General features: G+C 37.9%; 1 protein-coding gene across 2 annotated transcripts in view; it reads left to right on the top strand.

The window, feature by feature from the left end:
• The first annotated feature begins 277 nt into the window (after window positions 1-277).
• Window positions 278-6148, top strand: part of sytl4 (synaptotagmin-like 4) — a 60680-nt gene continuing 54809 nt past the window's right edge. For both annotated transcript variants that reach the window (XM_052022445.1, XM_052022444.1), the window contains exon 1: window positions 278-407. The gene's annotated coding sequence lies outside the window, so the exon portion shown is untranslated. The remainder of the gene's footprint in view (window positions 408-6148) is intronic.

The following is a 6148-nucleotide window of genomic DNA, read 5'->3' as shown; positions in this document are numbered from 1 at the left end:
GTGTTCTGTTGCTGAGGTAGGATTGGGGTTGTGCCCTATTATTTCAGAATAGTCTAAAAGATAGAATATCAAAATAGTCTAACTCTATTCTCGCCAGATACTCAACAAGACACTTCACAAGAGAGGCAGAGTTAGCCTCGTGACGCCTAACAGCGCAGACTGGGCGAATCCAACCTAGAAGGAGGACTCAGCCGTCTCGGCGGGAGGGGTTGGTGATTGTGCAGGACCGGGGTGGGTGGGTCGGGATTTGGAGCTACTTTCGCCCCCAGGTGGCTGCAAGGCTTTGCTCAGCCTTCAACTGAAGAAGTTGTCAAAGATTCGCTTCCGGAACCAGCGGAAGAAAGTCAGAAATTCGAGCCGAAAGGATTAGATCTTCTTGTGAGAGGAGTTGTGCCCTGTACCTCAAAGTAAGTGCAATTTAAAGTGACGGATTGTGCAACGATATCTACTTGTCGCTGGTGAGATCCTCTCCTGATACGACCAGGGCTGTAAATAATTAAATCTGAACGGTCGCTAAAACAGACGTAAAGTGTATATGTGGGATAATGGGAATCCTTCCGAGGTAGAGGGCTTACGGATTGTTATTTTTCAGTACGCCTGTGAGTTCTGTGTGAACCCAGCTCGGAGGTTCACGCCAACGGGGATCACGTTCATCACCTCGCCATCTCGGCACTGAGATTACCCAGTGCCACGCTGTGATATTAACAATACGGACTTGCAATTTCCAAGATACATCAGTGGGAGGTTTAAAAATCACTGATGAAAGCCAAAATCGTCCAGTTTAGCTAACTTTTATTCTAATAGGTAAATTCATTTTTGTAGCATCGAACACGTAAGGCAAGGATTTTCAAGTGTGCACCTACCACCTTCACTGACGTTCTCTTTAAAAGTGACGAAGTGTATGTGGTAACTTTCACTGTTGTACGTGGGATACAATATACGTGTGCTGACCTGTGTTAGAATAATATTTGAAAGCATGCATAAGGCTTTTGCAAAACACAAGCGGGAAGAATTGCCATTTTTTAAGGCTGTAATCCCTTTTGTCCAAATGACAAAACACGGGAATTGAAATGTATTTTTGTATGCAAAAATAAAGATATATTTGAAATTCTACTCAAATATTACAGCTGAAATGAAAGAAATTCTTATTTACATTTTGTCAAATTACGTCATATAATGTAAGTGATTATGTTGTGTCAAGTTAAACCACAGTTTGAAGGCTACTGGAAAATTGAACATTTGATATACTTTCACGTGAAAGTTTTGAAAGAATAGGAGGAATAACAAAGTAAGTCAAGAACTTTTGAAAAGACACCCAGCTTGAATTTTAAAAATCTGGTGTCTGGCAAAGTTAACACAAGTTCATTTGGTATAAATGATAGCTTGTAACCTTTAACTGATTCATCAGCGTATTTCAATTTGCACCTTAGAAAAGAGATCTTTGTTGTGCTAACCCTCCCGATGCCTCTCAAAACAGGTTTGCACTTCGAACTCTAGACAGATAAATTTGGATTAAGACTAGTCCAAATTATGTTACCAATCCTAAAACCTCCTGGAATCATAGGGGATAATTTAGCCGGTGATGCTAACACTAATATTTCAATTTGAGTAATCAATTCTAATCATACTTACCTTTTTACTCTTAATTTTGTGGTCTTCCTTTACAGTAACTGTTAAAGCAAAGCAGTGTATGATCTAATATATTTTACATCCATTAATTGTAATAATTTCATAGTTTTTCCAACAATTGTACTTGCCCCTTATTTGCTAATTCACTGATTGGGCTCAATCTTTCTTAATCTATCTCTTTAACACACCATTTCCTGAAACCATCTATTGACTGAATTTCTTTGTGAGAAGTGAGAAAAGTAAACCACACCCAAGTTTTTTTCCCCCATAGCCATATTATGTCATTCTGATGAATATTCTCCACACCCTTTCCAAGGCTGAATTGCTAATGTGGTTTAACTAATGTCTTCACATGTTCTGTAACACCTCCTTGTATTTATTTTCAACATGCAAAGAATAAAATACAGAATCTCATTTGCCCCTTCAAGGCCTTTTCCACTTGCAATCTCTACTTAGAGCCTTTTTTTAACCTCTCAAACACTTTGCTCTTTCCCTTTGGGAATCTCTCTTTCAATTTATCATTAACAAGACTGACACAAGAGATTCTGCAGATGCTGGAATCTGGAGCAACACACACAAAATGCTGGAGGAACTCAGCAGGTCAGACAGCATCTATGGAGGGAAATAAACAGTCAATGTTTTGGGTCAAGACCCTTCATCAGGACTGGAAAGGAAGAGGACAGAAGCCAGAATAAGAAGGTTGGGGGAGGAGCACAAGCTGGCAGCTGATTGGGGAGTCCAGATGAGAGGGGAAGGTAGGTGGATGGGGTGGGTGAAAGGGAATGATGTAAGAAGCTGAGAGGTGATAGGTAGAAGAGGCAAAGGGCCAAGAAGAAGGGATCCGGTAAGAGAGAACTGTAGACCATGGAATAAAGGGAAGGAGGTGGCTAAAATAATCCTGCCTTCAGCACATGGTTTGATTGATAGGTACAAAAGAAACTATGTGATATCTGCCAGTGCCAACTTGATGAATGGAGTTGACTTTGCAAAAATACAATAGAAAATTATGTGATATCTTCAAATGAAAGCCAGAACTGGTTTCAGATTTAAGAAACAATGTTCTATAATATATTTGCATTTGATGCTAATCTTCTTATCAATTACTTGGAATTTACAGCTATAAACCTGACCTGTGAAGGTATTTAAACTCAACTCAAGCTTCCCACCTTTATATTTGTATCATCCTATCTTGCCCTTGTATCTCTCTATTTGCCTTTCCCTTATTCCAGCGCCAAACCTCCCCTTAATGTAGCAGTGCTGTTTGATCCACTCACTCTATGTGGCAGCAAGTTCTTCATTCTCACCATCGTTTATGTAAAAAATTATTCATATTTTTCCAATTTTGTCAAAATCTTATATTTATCCTTTCTACTAGGATGTGGAGAAGCTGCTTCTTTACATTTACCTTTCATTATTTTGAAAATCTCCATCATATATCTTAGTCCAGAGAAAAAAAAACCCTGTGTATTAATTTTGCATTTTGCTTGTGTTTTCTGTTTGTACTTTTACAACCATTTTGGAAGCTTTCTTTAAAATTCACACAAGTGTCTTAGCATTATTAACTTTTTTTCATCTCACTGCTGTTTACTTGACCTTGTTGTGTTCTGATTGATTACCTTAGTTAATAAGTTACTTCCATACAGATATAATGGAATGACTTTGAAACAGTTTGGAATTCCCCAAATCCAGAAATGTTCCATACAATTGCAAGTTTTTCTTCCCCTGCTCCAGGAGTAGTGGACTATTAGTGAGTGTAACAAAGGGTTGTTTGACTCATTGTGTTCCTTGTTTTCAGGTAATTTCTAAGTTATATTGTTTAAAATTGCTTTGGAACTGATTTTGGGTGCTGATTGCAATACAAAACAATGTTCAAACATTTATGAAATGTAGGTGAGCAACATTGATCCACCATCACCCACATTCAACACTGGGGTGCTATCATTATTAGTTTCATTGTTTTCTTACAAAGCTGAGAAACTGTGTGATCCCCAACCACCAGGGTGACCTTGTCACAGTTGGGCCAGAATTTTAAACCGTGGAAGTCTGGATTCATGTCAGTCAATTACAGGGGTGTAATATAGATTTAGAGTTCTGACCCAAGCACGAATCATAACAGCAAATCTCAAATAATTTAAATTTGCCAATTAATCCTTATGACTAGAATAGAACCTTATACTCTTTTCTACCCAATGTTAATAAAACTAATAATGACAGTGTTCAGAAATGAAAAAGACTTTGGAAATTAATCTTTTTTTTTACTGAGATGGCAGGGGGTTGACCTCATTGGTTTGTTAAGATTCTGGGATGCAACGATTGAATAAGTAATAATTGTCTCAGTACTGAAATTCATCTTAATATTTGATTAAAGTATGTGCTATGAGGTTTTAATCCACAAAGTTCTGACTCAAAAGAAAGCTGTTCTTCTAAAATTGGGAGGGGAAAGTCGCATGTTTATTTATTTAGGCATCACAGTGAGAAGAAGGCAAACTTTAATCAAATGCTGGGTTTAAATCCTATTGCACAACTGGAAGTACCATCTTTTGCCTGCAACTTTAAATGGAGACCCCTCTAATTTCAGGTGTGCACAAACAATCATACATTAATTTAGTGTAGAAGAATAATGTGATTTTCCCCAATGCTCTGACTTTGCTGTATGTTAATGGTGCCGCATTGCTTCCCTACATAGCAACAGATTTCAAAAATATTTCATTGGCTATCCACAACTTCAGAATGTTGCGTTTACAAAATGAGCTACATAAATGCAAATTTGCTTTTTCTTTCTATTTGTCAGTGAGACAGTATTTGGAGAGCACAAATGTCAGAAAATTACAAAAAGAACTAAAGGGGAAATTGGGGATAACTTTTTTTTGCACATAAGAGATAAAACACAGAGTTATTTACAGAAACCATTATTAAAACAAAGCCCATAAGTTTCCTGATATAACCTTCAAATCAGGTTATAAGCTTCTAAAATTAAGAGAGACTTGGGGTAGACAGAATCTTTTTCCCAGGGTAAAAATATCAAGTACTAGAGGGTGTGCATTTAAGGTGAGAGAGGGAAGGTTTAGAGGAGATGTGCAGGGCAAGTATTTTACACAGAAAGTGGAGGTGCCTGGAATGGGCTGCCAGGGGTAATGGTGGAAGCAGATACAAAAGTGGCATTTAAGAGGCTATTAGACACACGAATATGCAGGAAATGGAGGGATATGGATCATATGCAAGCAGAAGAGATTGAATTCAGCTTTGTGTTCAGCACAGACATCGTGGGCCGAAGGGCCTTTCCTGTGCTGTACTGTTCTATGTTCTTTTATTTGAAAAGGACATTTTTGCATAAAATTAATATTTTAGCATAAATAAATAGAGGATTAGGATAAAATTAATTGGATAGGTAGAATATAATAGTGTGGATTGAATAATTTGTTCCTGTGGTGTAATATTCTGATTCTGTCTGGATGTTCCAGCTAGCAATGTTATTTGCCAAGAAGGATTTTATCTTGTTGAGGGCTTACTTGAACCATCCCACTATATTATAAGTAACAGAGTACACCTATACCAGGACTTTAAAAGAACTCTATTTCTAGCATGTCAGCAAAAATTATCTGAGGAGTCCTATTCAGACAGTTTATAAACTTCACCTGAACCTTAAGACTGATAGATAAATACAGACCAACAGGGCTATTACTTCAAATCATTTACTTGTGTTATTTTTGGTGTACATCTTTTTAAAGCTGTTAATTACCATGAGGTGTTACATTTTGGCTAAATGGAATAAATAGCATTGAAGTTAAGGCCTCAAGCTAAATACTGTAGTGGGGGTTGACAATTCAGGGGGAGGAAACTGAAGGAGGAATGTTAATAGTGTGGTAGAGTGGTGTGTGCAATGATAAACAGAACTTGAAAGGACAACGAGCAGCAAATAGGGTTAAAGTAGGTAAGGCCCAAAATGGAGAAGTTAATGGCTCTGTATCTGAATTCTTGAAGTGATAGTAACAAGATAAATGAATTGCTGGCACAAATAGAGATAAGTGAGTTGATCTAACAACCAGTAAGATGTGGTTACAAGGTGACCAAGGCAGGGAACTGAATATTCCAGGGTATTTAATTTTTTGAAAATATAGGCAGAATGGGAAAAAAACAATGGTGGGAACTGATAATTAGGGATGCCATTGATACAGTAATGAGAAAGGATCTTGGGTCAGAAGATCAGGATGTAGAATGAGTCTTGCCAGAGATTAGGGAAAGCAAGCAGTAGTAAACATTAGTGGGTGTAGTCTCTTAGACAGTTCTACTGGGTTAGGGATGACTTGCACGGAAATTGATTGTGTATGAGTTCTTTTAGTGTGGGGTGTTCATTGTACACCAGCTACCATACAATCTTTACAGAATGAGCTATTGGTCCAGTGGCAAGGAGGTCTGAGCTGACTGGAGAGCAGACTTTGCTGCACAGACTTACTAGCCCTTGTGTACATGCACTTGTTGAGTCACTCTAATCACACAAAGATGCACTGTGATCACATGG

Source organism: Pristis pectinata, chromosome 8 (assembly GCF_009764475.1).
Source record: "Pristis pectinata isolate sPriPec2 chromosome 8, sPriPec2.1.pri, whole genome shotgun sequence".
Taxonomy (NCBI): Eukaryota; Metazoa; Chordata; class Chondrichthyes; order Rhinopristiformes; family Pristidae; genus Pristis; species Pristis pectinata.
This window is presented reverse-complemented; position numbering and strand designations above follow the sequence as displayed.